General features: G+C 42.2%; 1 protein-coding gene across 1 annotated transcript in view; it reads right to left on the bottom strand.

The window, feature by feature from the left end:
* The window catches only part of LOC115192193 (influenza virus NS1A-binding protein homolog A), a 43,500-nt gene extending 28,439 nt beyond the window's left edge, over positions 1-15,061 (bottom strand). The window contains exon 1 of the mRNA XM_029750413.1: positions 14,679-15,061. The gene's annotated coding sequence lies outside the window, so the exon portion shown is untranslated. The remainder of the gene's footprint in view (positions 1-14,678) is intronic.
* Positions 15,062-15,860: the final 799 nt, after the last annotated feature.

Below are 15,860 nucleotides of genomic sequence, written 5' to 3'. Positions count from 1 at the left end.
CAACAGTCCGACAGACAAACTGCTCTTTGTGTGCTGCTGGAAATAATGACGACCATGTCTTCCTCCAGTCCAAGACGGTTCAGACAGAAGAAACAGTACACTCGCTCACATTCTTAAAACCGCCACGAAGGCCATGTGTGAAAGAGACTTTTGTAAAGCTTTTCAGTTTTGGGCATCTTGCGCTCAGCTGGTTTTGAAACTGTATGAGTGGGGATGTGTAGTTTGTATGTAGGGGCGGGGGTCAGCAACAGGCCAAAAAAACATCCCCCTAAAGTATCTTAGATATTGGTCCAAAAATGCTAACGTCGCCAGGAATTCTGCCCCCAAAACATTTGAGCATTTAGGAAATCTGATCCCAAGCATTCCAACAAATAGAAAAAAAGAACTGATCTTGTCTCAATATAAAATCAAGGAATTAAGTGTTATTGCACTTGAAAGTAACTCTTTTTGGGCTTAGTAGCGGTCAATGTACCCAACCATCCGCCCGACCAAAAAAAATAAAATAAAAATATTCGGTCCGCGGCTGAAATCTAGTTGCTTACCCCTGGCGTAGGGCAATGTAGCATTTTAGTTTAGCAAACAACACTTTAGGCATTGTTTTCCACCGTTTAATCAAATACCAACTAATTAGGTGCCACTTGCCAAATTAAACCGTTAACCTTGGCGTATCATGATAGCGCAATGGCAGCCAAGACATCACCCATTAGTTCTTTGAAAGCTCTTTAGTTAATATCCCTGGCGGACTTCAAAACCACCCAACTGTCATCTGAAGATAAATGTGTGTCTGGGATCTCAATTACGCTAACATTATGCCCTAACCCATCTGGACAAGAGGAATACCCATGTAAGAATACTGTTCACATCGACTACAGCTCAGCATTTAACACCATAGTACCCTCCAAACTCGTCATTAAGCTCGAGACCCTGGGTCTCGACCCTGCCCTGTGCAACTGGGTCCTGGACTTCCTGACGGGCCGCCCCCAGGTGGTGAGGATAGGTAACAACATCTCCACTCCGCTGATCCTCAACACTGGGGCCCCACAAGGGTGTGTTCTCAGCCCTCTTCTGTTCACCCACGACTGCGACACCTTCCAACTCAATCAACAAGTTTACAGACGACACTACAGTGGTAGGCTTGATTACCAACAACGACCAAACCGCCTACAGGGAGGAGGTAAGGGCCCTTGGAGTGTGGTGTCAAGAAATAACCTCAGTCAATGTCAACAAAACAAAGGAGATGATCGGGGACTTCAGGAAACAGCAGAGGGAGCAGCCCCCTATCCACATCGGCGGGACAGTAGTGGAGAAGGTGGAAAGTTTTAAGTTCCTCGGCGTACACGTCACGGACAAACTGAAATGGTCCACCCACACAGACAGCGTGGTGAAGGCAGCGGAGCAGCGCCTCTTCAACCTCAGGAGGCTAAAGAAATTTGGCTTGTCACCAAAAAACACACAAACCTTTACAGATGCACAATCGAGAGCATCCTGTTGGGCTGTATCACCGCCTGGTACGGCAACGGCTCCGCCCACAACCGTAAGGCTCTCCACAGGGTAGTGAGGTCTGCACAACGCATCACCGGGGGAAAACTACCTGCCCTCCAGGACACCTACACCACCCCATGTCACAGGAAGGCCAAAAAGAACGTCAAGGACAACAACCACCCGAGCCACTGCCTGTTCACCCCGCTATTATCCAGAAGGCGAGGTCAGTACAGGTGCATCAAAATGGGGTCTGAGGGACTGAAAAACAGCTTCTATCTCAAGGCCATCAGACTGTTAAACAGCCATCACTAACATTGAGTGGCTGCTGCCAACATACTGACTCATCTCTAGCCACTTTAATAATGAAAAACTGATGTAATAAAATGTATCACTAGCCACTTTAAAACAATGCCACTTTATATAATGTTTACATACCCTACATTACTCATCTCATATGTATATACTGTACTCTATACTATCTACTGCATCTTGCCTATGCCGTTCGGCCATCGCTCATTCATATATTTTTATGTACATATTCATTCCTTAACACTTGTGTGTATAAGATAGTTATGAAATTGTTAGGTTAGATTGCTTGTTAGATATTACTGCATGGTCGGAACTAGAAGCACAAGCATTTCGCTACACTTGCATTAACATCTGCTAACCATGTGTATGTGACAAATAAAATTTGATATTACCCACAGGACAGACCGCTATCTTCTACCACACACACAAACATATTCCTGCGTTGTCTTGGTTGTGAGCTTAGCGTCGTTGTCCTGTTGGAAGGTGAACCGTTGCCCCAGTCTGAGGTCTTGAGCAAGTTCTCATCAAGGATCTCTTTGTACTTTGCACCGTTTATCTTACCCTCAATTCTGATTATTCTCCCAATCCCCACAGCTGAAAAGCATCCCCACAGTGTAACGCCGCTACCGCTATGCTTCACCGTAGGGATGGTTCCAGGTTTCCCCCAGACGTGTTGCTTAAGCGTTCAGGCCAAAGAGTTCAATCTTGGTTTCATCAGACCGTAGCATCTTGTTTCTCATGGTCCGAGACTCCTTTAGACAAACTTCAAGCCGCCTGTCATGTGCATTTTACTGAGGAGTGGCTTCTGTCTGGCCACTACCATAAAGGCCTGATCGGTGGAGTGCTGCGGTTTTCCCATCTCCACAGAGGAACTCTGGAGCTCTGTCAGAGTGACCATCGGGCTCTTGGCCTGACCAATGCCCATCCCTGATTGCTCAGTTTGGCTAGGCAGCCAGCTCTGGGAAGAAAGAGTCTTGGTGTTTCCAAACTTCTTCCATTTAAGAATGATGAAGGCCACTGTTCTTGGGGACCTTCAATGCTGCAGAAATTGTTGGTACCCTTCCCCAGATCTGTGCCGCGACACAATCCTGTCTAGGAGCGCCACGGACAATTCCTTCAACCTCATGGCTTGGTTTTTGCTCTGACATTACATTTACATCACATTTAAGTCATTTAGCAGACGCTCTTATCCAGAGCGACTTACAAATTGGTGCATTCACCTTATGATATCCAGTGGAACAACCACTTACAATAGTGCATCTAAATCTATTAAGGGGAGGGGGAGAGTTAGAAGGATTACTTTATCCTATCCCAGGTATTCCTTAAAGAGGTGGGGTTTCAGGTGTCTCCGGAAGGTGGTGATTGACTCCGCTGTCCTGGCGTCGTGAGGGAGCTTGTTCCACCATTGGGGTGCCAGAGCAGCGAACAGTTTGGACTGGGCTGAGCGGGAACTGTGCTTCCTCAGAGGTAGGGAGGCGAGCAGGCCAGAGGTGGATGAACGCAGTGCCCTTGTTTGGGTGTAGGGCCTGATCAGAGCCTGAAGGTACGGAGGTGCCGTTCCCCTCACAGCTCCGTAGGCAAGCACCATGGTCTTGTAGCGGATGCGAGCTTCAACTGGAAGCCAGTGGAGGGAGCGGAAGAGCGGGGTGACGTGAGAGAACTTGGCAAGGTTGAACACCAGACGGGCTGCGGCGTTCTGGATGAGTTGTAGGGGTTTAATGGCACAGGCAGGGAGCCCAGCCAACAGCGAGTTGCAGTAATCCAGACGGGAGATGACAAGTGCCTGGATTAGGACCTGCGCCGCTTCCTGTGTGAGGCAGGGTCGTACTCTGCGAATGTTGTAGAGCATGAACCTACAGGATCGGTGTCACCGCCTTGATGTTAGTGCTGTCAATTGTGGGACCTTATATAGACAGGTGTATATCTTTACAAATCATGTCCAATCAATTGAATTTACCACAGGTGGACTGCAATCAAGGATGATTAATGGAAACAGGATGCACCTGAGCACACAAACATGCAAAGCATATTTCTCCAACAAGTCTTAACAGAAAACAACTAATTATTATGAAGTGTGTATGGGGATCAATGACACTCCAGCCAGGAGCATCCAGTGCAGTTCTGTTCAGTAGCCAGACCCCACAGATGCATGACAAGACGAAAAAACACGCAGATCAGATTCCTCTCTGCCTGCCTTTCTAATACAATGAATGATTCCCTCTCACTATTGTTGATCACATGCCTTACACAAGTCTTACACAACAGCATGGTGACTGGAGAGAGGGGGAGTAAGGACAAACTGTACAGGCAAGGAGGGGAGAGAAAGGGGAAGTACAAAGTGAACTATGAAAAATGTATTGCATTGCTGTGGAACAGAACAGAATGTCACATGACTAACGCTACACTATTGAAATCTGGAAAGTGTTTTTGAATCTGGGTGTGTCCCCTGCCTACTCCGTGTGTGTTAGGATGGCGGATGTACTATAGCTTGCATGCAGTTATGAAGTGACAGAGTTGGCCAGGCGGGTTATAAAATTGAATGTGTGCCCAACTGCGTGTGTGTGTCCGTGCATAAGTATGTAAGCAAGAGTTGAATCAAGGACCTGTTAGTAGGCCAGTGTGTGTGTTGGGGGTTAGAGCAGCGGCCATAGCCCGTGTGTACTGTACATACAGAGAGGGGAACAAAGTATTTGATCTCCTGCCGATTTTGCACGTTTGCCCACTGACAAAGAAATTATTAGTCTATAATTTTAATGGTAGGTTTATTTGAACAGTGAGAGACAGAATAACAACAAAAAAATCCAGAAAACCGCATGTCAAAAATGTTAAATTGATTTGCATTTTAATGAGGGAAATAAGTATTTGACCCCCTCAATCAGAAAGATTTCTGGCTCCCAGGTGTCTTTTATACAGGTTACGAGCTGAGATTAGGAGCACACTTAAAGGGAGTGCTCCTAATCTCAGTTTGTTACCTGTATAAAAGACACCTGTCCACAGAAGCAATCAATCAGATTCCAAACTCTCTACCATGGCCAAGACTAAAGAGCTCTCCAAGGATGTCAGGGACAAGATTGTAGACCTACACAAGGCTGGAATGGGCTACAAGACCCATTCCAGCCTTGTGTGGCTCAAGAAGAAGTGGCTCAAGAAGAAGCACATTAAGGTCCTGGAGTGGCCTAGCCAGTCTCCAGACCTTAATCCCATAGAGAATCTGCGGAGGTAGCTGAAGGTTCGAGTTGCCAAATGTCAGCCTCGAAACCTTAATGACTTGGAGAAGATCTGCAAAGAGGAGTGGAACAAAATCCCTCCTGAGATGTGTGCAAACCTGGTGGCCAACTACAAGAAATGTCTGACCTCTGTGATTGCCAATGTTTTTTGTCATGTTTTGCAGAGGGGTCAAAAACGTATTTTCCTCATTAAAATGCAAATCAATTTATAACATTTTTGACATGCGTTTTTCTGGATTTTTTTGTTGGTATTCTGTCTCTCACTGTTCAAATAAACCTACCATTAAAATTATACTGATCATTTCTTTGTCAGTGGGCAAATGTACAAAATCCGCAGGGGATCAAATACTTTTTTCCACTCACTGTATGTGGGTCGGTTGGCCCACTTTATTAGCGGTTATGCAACCTAACATCTGTCAGAAGATCCTTCTGAATGGTCCACTGGCTCTCTGCTCCTTTAGGTCTCCCCACCCCCATACTCTTCTCTCCATTCACTCTCCCTCCTCCCTTCTGTCCCTCTTCTACATATCTCTCTCTCTCCATATCTTTCCTTCCCAATCAGAGACACTCTTCCTGACTCTGATAAGCATTTTGACTGATGCTATCAAGGCTGCTCTACAAAAGCCAATGAAAAGGTTTGAGGAGATGCACATTTAATTAAAGCCTTTATAAACCACAGTGAGGTAAAGACCAATTAGTCTGTCTATATTTCAGGGATCGATTTAGGGCTGTTTCCGACAACAACAAAAGTGGTCGACAGAGTCGGTTTGCGTATTTTTCCCCCACATATTTTCCACGCGTTTGAATAAAATCAACTATATGGAGGCTAGAGCTTGTCTGATGGTTTAAGCACTGCGATAAAAAAAATTAAGACAAATTACTAAAGAGGGAGTCAGATTGATATAGCCTAACCAGAAAGAAAATGTCCAGACGCTTCTCCTCCCGCTGGTCTTCACATTGTGCCTTTGCGCTCCTTAAAACTTCTTAGGGCTAGGGGGCAGTATTGAGAATTTTGAAAAAAATATGTGCCCATTTTTAACTGCCTCCTACACCAACTCAGAAGCTAAAATATGCATATTATTGTTCAGGTTTGGATAGAAAACACTCTGAATTTTCTAAAACTGTTTGAATGGTGTCTAAGTATAACAGAACTCATATGGCAGTCAAAACCCTGAGACAAATTCTGACAGAAAGTGGATACCTGATGTGTTGAATTACCTTTAAGCCTATGCCATTGAAACACACAGGGGCTTATTAATCGCTGAGCACTTCCTATGGCTTCCACTAGATGTCACCAGTCTTTACAAAGTGTTTTGAGTCTTATACTGTGAGATCTGACCGAACAAGAGCCTTGGAACGGTGGTGGCCGATTAGACTCTGGCGCGCGAGTTCATGTTGGGTACTCTCGTTCCAATACGTTTTAAAAGAGAATGCAATCGTCCGCCTTGAATATTATTCATGTTCTGGTTAAAAAAAGGCACTAATGATTTATGCTATACAACGTTTGACATGTTTGAACGAACGTAAATATTTTTTCCCCCCTCGTTCATGAAGAGAAGTCCGGCGGGCATAGATCATGTGCTAACAACACAGAGCTTTTTGGACATAAATTATGAGCTTTTTCGAACAAAACTACATTTGTTATGGAACTGGGATTCCTGGAAGTGACATCTGATGAAGAGAATCAAAGGTAATGGATTATTTACATAGTATTTTCGATCTCTCCAACATGGCGGTTAGTCTGTATCGCGAAGAGTATTTTTCTGGGCGCAGTGCTCAGATTATTGCAAAGTGTGATTTCCCAGTAAGGTTATTTTTAAATCTGGCAAGCCGGTTGCGTTCAAGAGATGTAAATCTATAATTCTTTGAATGACAATATAATATTTTACCAATGTTTTAGAATAGTAATTATTTAATTTGTTGTGCTGATTGACTGGCGGTTTTTGGAGGGAAATGATTTCCTCAACGCCATAGTAAAACGCTGTTTTTGGATATAAATAACAATCTAACTTTATGCTTTCGCCATAAAGCCTTTTTGAAATCGGACAACGTGGTTAGATTAAGGAGATGTTTATCTTTCAAAGGGTGTAAGATAGTTGTATGTTTAAGAAATTTGAATTATGACATTTAATTGTTTTCAAATTTGGCGCCCTTGATATTTCACTTGTTGTTGATAGGGTGTACCAGGGGTGGAACGCTTGCGTCCCACATAGCCCCTAGAGGTTAAATTGCCAGTAACAGGCTACACCAGCAGTCAGCAACCTTTTCCATTTGGAGTGCCAAGTTATACCATTTCTACTGATCTGCGTGGCAGTTTTTTTTTTAAAATGCACATTCATTTAATTCATAATAAAGTATTTGATTGATATATCAATCAAACTCAATGTCATGTGGTTAATCAAAATGCTATCCGAAATGAAAAATCTAAAACTAACGTCTAGTGCCATTGACGATACGTAAAAGTTGCCAACATAATGCCAACAAATAAAAACATTGCAGTCCACAGGTATAAAATATCCTGAAAAATAAATATCCTATAAAATCCCATTGGCTATGCATGGCCTGTTTGAAACATTGTATCAACAATTAACTTGGTCTGGCCTAAATCTTGTGCTAGCAAACTTGCAATATTGTATAAAATATTCTGGGACCTCAAGAGTTTCCTGCTCCAGACAGATACAGCTGTAGGCTATTTGCCAAGGGATAAGAAGTAATCAGGTAAGTATGCTCCCTCTAGTTCTCCCTCTTGGAGGACCTGAGCCCTAGGACCATGCCTCAGGACTACCTGGCCTGATGACTCCTTGCTGTCCCCAGTCCACCTGGTCGTGATGCTGCTCCAGTTTCAACTGTTCTGCCTGTGGCTATGGAACACTGACCTGTTCATCGGACATTCTCTATCTCTGAATGAATGGCTATGAAAAGCCTACTGACATTTACTCCTGAGGTGCTTACCGTTGTACCCTCTACAACCCCTGATTATTATTATTTGACCCTGCTGGTCATCTCTGAGCGTTTGAACAGCTTGGCCATGTACTGTTATAATATCCAACCGGCATAGCCAGAAGACTGGAGACCCCTCAGAGCCTGGTTCCTCTCTAGGTTTCTTCTTAGGTCTCTACTGCTTGCTGTTTGGGGTTTTAGGCTGGGTTTCTGTATAGCACTGTGACATTGGCTGATGTAAAAAGGGCTTTATAAATACATTTGATTGATTGAGGTAGGCCTATTTATGATGTTTCCACCAGATCAGAGCATGACATTTTTTCCCTTTCATGTTGAGTGGTTATCGAAAGGGAGAGAGCAGGAACGATTTTTCAAATAGGCTAAATTAAGAAACCATTGTCATTCTCAATGGATATAAAAACAGGCTTAGTTTACTTGCTGTTTGAGGCAAAGAAAAAATTACTTTGAGAAGCTCCACAGTGATAATTAAGACTAGTGATGCACCAATATGACATTTTTGGCCAAAAACCCTGATACCGTTAGTTAAAATTTTTGCGTCCTTTAACATTCTCATCTAAATATGGCATGTTTCCACCAATTGTAACATTCTGCGTCACTTTCAAAATAGGTACTTTTATTTTGAAGGCAACCCGTAAATTCCACTACCGTGCAAAATCTTTATTGTGGCTAGCTTCACAACACATAACCTGGTAAGGTTGAGCCTAACTAACCAGATGAAGCTAGCTGATTGCTTATAAAGTTAGCTTTGGGCAACAGGGTTAAGTACATGGCTAGCTATTTATTTTCATGAACTGATGTTCAATTTCAATAGGTGAACAACAGGTGGCAACCTAGCTAATACTTACAAGGATTCCTAAATCATTGCTAAGAAGTGAAAATGACTGCAGTTTATACTGGTTGTTGTTTTCAGGCTGGTTGTATTGGTGCCATCTAGGTGCCAAGCTAAATCTAGCTAGCTAGTCGAAGAAATAATGCTTTATTAACAACATATTTTAAACACATTGTTTGTGGCCGATGTTTGCAGACTTTTGTTCAGCTTCGACAGTGCTACTGATATTTGTGGTGGCACTTGGCTTGCGCGTGCAAATTCAGAACACACAGCATTCTATAATAGAACTGTGATTTGACATGTCAAATTAAAAGCTTATTTAACACATCAAATAGTGTTATTTCACACGTATCTTTTTAGACACGCAAAGACCCAAATGGCATTCAATAGTATGTCACAAAGTTAATAGCAGTGACGCTATTACCGTGTAACTCCGGTAGGGCAACATCTGAAAAATAGCACACTTGATAATGTGTACCGGTGTTCGACCAGTCGGCGAAAGCCAACATCACCCGTGACAGAGAACGGTTGATTGCAAAGAATTCCATTGTCTTGGCGTTAATGGATTTCGCCTTTGAGTTGTCTCACTGAAATTCTTACTCTTTCAAATGACTACTCAACTTGTCTGCTGTGTGGATCGAGCAGTCAACATTGTGAGCTAGGTTAGGAATGCTGTGTTGCACATGTAGCGCACAATTTTACGTGCTGTCATTACGTCATGTACCTACGTTATATAGGTATGCACGTCAGCTTTGAAATCGTTTTTTCACATCGGCGTTGAACTAGACATCGGGCCGATGCCGGCATTTGTATCTAATATCGGCCGATTCCGATATGTTCACCGATATATCGTGCATGCCTAGTTAAGACAATCAGAAAAAGTATCAGATCCCCAAATGGGCACATTTATAGGCCAGGTAGCCTAGGCCTACTTCAGTTGGGTTTTGTCAAAAACGCAGAACATGTTTTAATAAAACAGACGTACTTCTCCCCATCTTCACAACGACTTTGACAATATGTCTCAGCCATCCAATGTCACTCCTAGGAGTTCAGCTTCTTCAACTAATGCACAACTCCAGTAGAGGTTTAGGTCTAAGAGAATGATTATTTGTATTATTTTAACAGAATGCTTTAAACAATTTTGTTTAGTCGTTTCAGTTGGCCATTGTGAAAGATTAAAATGAGTGATATGCTAACTACATTGCAGGAACCGAAATGGAACTATGAAGATGTGATTTGTAAACATATTGACAGATTCTGCATTGCGAAATCATGCTTAGCAACATAGCTACCTTGCTAAATACCTCGGCTCTACAATGAGTCATCAAAATATATAACGACTTCCTGTATATAACACCCCTTCAAATGACTGGATTTGGCTATTTCAGCCACACCCGTTGTTGACAGCTGTATAATAAAAATCGAGCACACAGACATGCAATCTCCATAAACAAATATTGAAAGTCACTGAGCTCTTCAGTAAGGCCAAAGTGGCACAGTCATAGGATGCCACAAGTTAGTCAAATGTATGCCCTACCAGACCCCCGGTCAACTACAAGTGTTATTGCAACACCAGCTCAGCCGCGAAGTAAGCCACACAAGCTCACAGAATAAGACGGCCAAGTGCTGAAGAGCATATCCTGGGTTGCGACACTCACTACTGAGTTCCAAACTGCCTCTAGAAACATCAGCACAAGAACTGTTCATGAAATGAGTTCCCATGGCAGAGCAGCCACACACAAGCCTAAAAATCGCAGTGTCAAGCGTTGGCTGGAGTGATGTAAAGCTCGCCGCTATTGGACACAGGATCAGTGGAAACGCGTTCATTGGAGCTAAGAATTATGCTTTACTAACTTGCAGTCCGACGGACGAATCTGGGTATAGCGGATACCAGGAGACCATTACCTGCCCCAATGTTGTCTTGGTAAGCAACTCCGGTTGTGTATATAGACTTATTTTCCTGCTGAAAGGTGGATTTGTCTCCCAGTGTCTGTTGGAAAGCAGACAACCAGGTTTTCTAGGAATTTCCCTGTGCTTAGCTCTATTACTTTTATTTTTCTTAAAACAACTCCCTAGTCCTTGCTGATGACAAGCAGACCCATAATGTGATGCAGCCATCACCATGCTTGAGAATATGAAGGGGTACTCAGTGACGCGTTGTTGGATTTGCCCCAAACATAATACTTTTTGTATTCCAGACAAAAATAGCATTTTCATTTTTTCCCCTTAGATCGCTGTGCCACTCTGGAAGCCCCAACAGAGCTCATTTTTAAAAGAATAGTGGGCAAATATTGTACAATCCGGGTTTCAAAAGCTCTTAGAGACTTAACCAGAAAGACTAAGATTTAAAATTGATGCCAAAAGATTATTTTAACATGTATTGACTCAGGGGGTTGAATACTTATCCAAATCAAAATATATTATTGCATTATTTTCCAAGAATTAAAAAAGGTTCTACATTTGGAAAAAGTAAAGGGGTGTGAATACTTTATAGCAAAATATAACTCAAATTGTATTTAAAATTGAAACGTAATATCTTACGTTGTTCTTTTCTATAACCGTTTTGTACTTCGTCATGTATTTGTACATTTTGTGGACTCCATAAACAGTAGCTAACAGGGACCTTAATAAATTAAACTGTAAAGGGATAATGTGTTTGTTAGGAAGTTATTTTTCCCATGATTCAATTAATATTTCACCAAATATGTATTTCTCATCTTATTTTAGTCCAGAAGACAAAGGATCTAGGCATTAAAAATAAAGACCTACATGTGCACCCCAGACCTCCAAAGAGTTATTTTGGGGGAGTGAGGAACATCTGACCAGGGGGTGCCAAGAAGAAGCCTAGGCCTAAAAACCTGACCTATGCCAGAGACAGGACAACTAGCTACTGCCACATTGTACAACATAAATGTCACTCACTCAGATGACAAGACTAATGTTACCACAGAAAATATCTCAATGGTTGGAAATATTAAGATTGAGTTGGTGGGTTTGATGATCCTTTGTTGTGCATCTCTACAGATTTGAAGAAAAACGGCAATGGTTCAGTTTTCGCCAGCATGCTAGGCTAACTAACGCTATAACAGCCCATTGGATGCGACGCCTAGCATTGGGGTGAGTAGCTACCGGAAGTGTTGTTGAAACCAATGGGTTGCTTCAGCATTAGCATAACAAAAAAAGTGTCACATACACCAGATATGTGCATTGAAATGTGCAGTTTTACAGGGCCGGACATTGTAGTATGGTGCCTCTGAAGTAAATTTGGTGCCTTGCTAAAGGACAGAGATGTTTCACCTTGTTGGTTCTGGTATTCAAACCAGAAACCTTTTGGTTACTGGCAGAACACTAACTGCTATGCTACATGCTGACCCCTAGCATGATGACAAAAACAGTAGTTTAATTAAAAACTGAAATACTACTAATCTTCTCAATTCACCTTTCATCATTTCGGGATGATTAGGAGTGCAACGACATATTCCATTCCTGGATTGAGTTACATTTGCCAAAAGTCCAGACCAGTAAACTGTACCTTTCATTTAATAGTAATAATGTAGAAAGCCGTGTTAAATTGTAGCAACCTATCAATCTCAATAAGGAAAAAGACAAATTGTAGACCTACCCGTGTTGCCATGCTGCCGACCCAGTTGGTGGGCAGTGTCAACGAGTGTAACCACCGCCCATCTCAGATGATGGGTCCAACACCCAATCTGAAGCAGTTCTATTGGCTGGCTCAACTTGTCTGTCGCTGAGACTGGTCTCTGGGCGTGCACATAGCGTACAGTGGAGCATGCTTGCATCAGATTGTGCAAGCGAGAGACATCAGACCACGGCGCTGTGACTAGCTTGTCAGTCTATCTCAGTCCCATAACACAAGCATGTAGCTCAGCGGAGCCAAAACCTCATTAGCTGGCATGACTTCACACTACCAACTATGCACACACAAAAACAAACACGAAGGACTTGGCAATTACTGTGCACTACGAAAGAGGCCGCATCAGGAAAACACCACAAAATGCTATTTTTGTTTGGTAGCCTGCCTGCTAAACCTGCCAGGGCCTGGTTTCCCGATAGCGATGGAACTTAGCGTTTTAACGATGCATCTTTCCTACAACGGCCGAATATGTAATATACGTTTCACAAAAAAACACTACACAGAGAGAAAGTTCGCTAAGTGCATCGTTGGGAGTTTGAGCCGAAAATGATAGGATCGAAAGAAAAGCAGCGCTGCTCTCGGATCAGTTTTCCCCATTGAAATCTTAACGTTATAATTATTTCACAATACTGATGACGGATCAGCTCCTAGAGAGATATCATATGGATGCAAATATAGAGGGGTCTAAATCTAATGCTTACCCTATAAAAATGCTCTAAATCAAGATTTGGCACAACATTGTGGACATTTTATTACATATCAAAATATATTTAGGCAACATTTACAGCGAGTAGACTACAATTAGCAAAATTGAACTCAAATTAATATGAAATGTACTTAAATATTATTTAATTATATAGGCCAATGTAGCCTATTCATATTTTAATGCAGTCATCTCAGTTTTCATTTGAAGCATATGCATATCCTTTGCTTATTTGCAACAGTTGCAAATACATTGGCAACTTTGTATTTGTTGTCAGCTTCCTTGTGTTTCAGCAGTCAAAGACAGATCTTGATTCTACGTTTAGCGGACATCTGCATATAAAGGGTTTAAGGAAAAATCTAACGGCGCATTTAACTGTTCTACATGTGTTCTGAGGCAGTGGGTAAATAACAAACGTTTTCAATTGCAACTTTAACAATGGTTTCGGGAAATAACTCGGACATTTAATAATGCTCCTACATAGGTTCTAACAATAAATTTAGCCTTGAGATGGCACAGCTGACCATTTTTTTTTCTTTGCCAGCCAGTGATGAGGACATGCCTAGCTAGCAGATCCGATCCACTTGTTTAGAGCTGCAATAGGGTCAGACAGGCTTCCTGTTTAGATTAAGACTGCGGAACTGGCACGATATGGCTCTGAAAAACGTACCTCAATCTAGGGATAAGAAATACATTTTACTACGAATTGTCCCATTAACCCAACTGTTACACCAATAAGATTGAATATCTGCTAATTTAAGTAAACTGCTGTTTTTGTCCTCATGTTAGCTAACAGTAGCATTATGGAACAATGGATTCAAAAATGGCTGCTGTGGCTTCTGCTACCTAGCATGAGGACGAAAAGGGCAGTTTTGTGGAAAAATATCAGTCCTTCCATCTTCTCGGTGTAGCAGTTGGGATAATGGCACAATTCGGAGTAGACTGCATTTCTTATCCCTTGACACAGACATCCTCTAATACCCTAGTGTTGCTGTATGCAATGGTTCGGATCTGCTGGCTAAGGACATGCCTTGACAAAAGCACATTCACAAATCAAGCTATTTCTCATTGAAACACGAATAACTTTCTAGATACTAATCATAGAGACTAGGTAAAAGCTGCCAACAGTTGAAACAATTGGTATCCATCGACATATTTCTGATTTAAAAAAAAAAAATACTCGCACTAACCACTGTCACTGCAGCCAACGACAAATTGTAGATATTCATTCTGCGGTTGGCCACTCACTACAAAGCGGGAATATGCAATTTAACAAACAATGATTCAATGTAAAACATGTAGGCTACAGTGCGGTAAAACCAGTCTAGATTTAGAAAAACTACCCGACAGAGGTCAGCATATAAAAAAAAAACACAGGCAAGCAAGCAACCTCGTGTTAAATGTAACGTTACACATTTTCCAGTAGGCTAGCCTTGGCCTACGACATAACGTTACAGTACAACATCTACCAACAATGACAATACGCTAAATTCGAAGGAAATAAAACCTTACCTGGGGCTTTTGACAGCGGGTGGTGGTAGACATATTTAATGTAAATTCAGAGTTTTGTGGGTACGGTTCAGTTTCGGACAGGTCCCACTCTTTTCTCTACAATGCGACTGAAGAGCAAACAAGGCGCGACAACGGGGGCGACTCGAGCACGTTCACAAAAGCCAGGGCGAAGTGCCAACAAAGGTGGTGGAAAACTGACGATAGTTCACTCAGGCCGTTTACCATTTGTGGGAAAAAATAAAATATTAGTTCTGGTGTGTCTCCCATAAAACCCAACGCAATAGCAGATGGGTCTGTTGTACTTAGTTCATTGAATCAGAACTGCTAGTAGGGTGTCTCTCTTCTGTCTCTGGGGCCACCCCCACATACATGTACCACACGTAGCAATACCCAAGATGGAACAAGGAGCCAGATATTCCACCAGATGTATAATTGTGAAGCATCCGGTTGGCGTTTCCACACTACCAAATATGACGATGAGAGGAAGCCCAGCGGCCGGCAGTGGGATGTATTCGTTTAACCTTTTTTTTATTTCACCTTTATTTAACTAGGCAAGTCAGTTAAAAACAAATTCGTATTTACAATCAAACCCTGATGACGCTGGTCCAATTGTGCGCCTCCCTATGCTCTTTTTTTTCATTGATTAAACATTTGATATCATATTTGATATTCTGTTCCACCCAAAAAACTGCCACAAACAGAGTGAACTAGCTTGTAAGATCTCAGTAGCTTGTGCTTGGCTCTGCCCCCCTCGTTGCTTGTTCTGCTCACTATGACTACTTTGTTTTCCGATTGGAAATGACAGGCTGTGGTCTATCTTGGGTTAGTTGTAAAAGTCTTCGGTTAATGTAGCCTGGCCTGCCTAAAGACAATTACAACTGCAAGATGGGGCAATCAGTTGGGTAAGAGATGGGTTGCGTCCCAGACACAGGAGGTTGGTGGCACCTTCATTTGGGGAGGAAAGACATATGGTAATGGCTGGAGCGGAATGTGTGGAATGATATCAAATACATCAAACAAAAAGATTCCATTTAGAAAATTGAAAACGACTTTCTGCATTTTAAATGCAAAATGCAGCTGTAATAAAAATCTAAAATCAATATCAAATAATTTCTGGGTAGCAACGATGTACCTTACTATAGTAGTTGTGGTCAAAAATAAATAATCATGTTTTTTAAGCAA

Source organism: Salmo trutta, chromosome 4 (genome assembly GCF_901001165.1).
Source record: "Salmo trutta chromosome 4, fSalTru1.1, whole genome shotgun sequence".
Taxonomy (NCBI): domain Eukaryota; kingdom Metazoa; phylum Chordata; class Actinopteri; order Salmoniformes; family Salmonidae; genus Salmo; species Salmo trutta.
The sequence above is the reverse complement of the archived record's forward strand: the minus strand, read 5'-3'. Positions and strand labels throughout refer to the sequence as shown.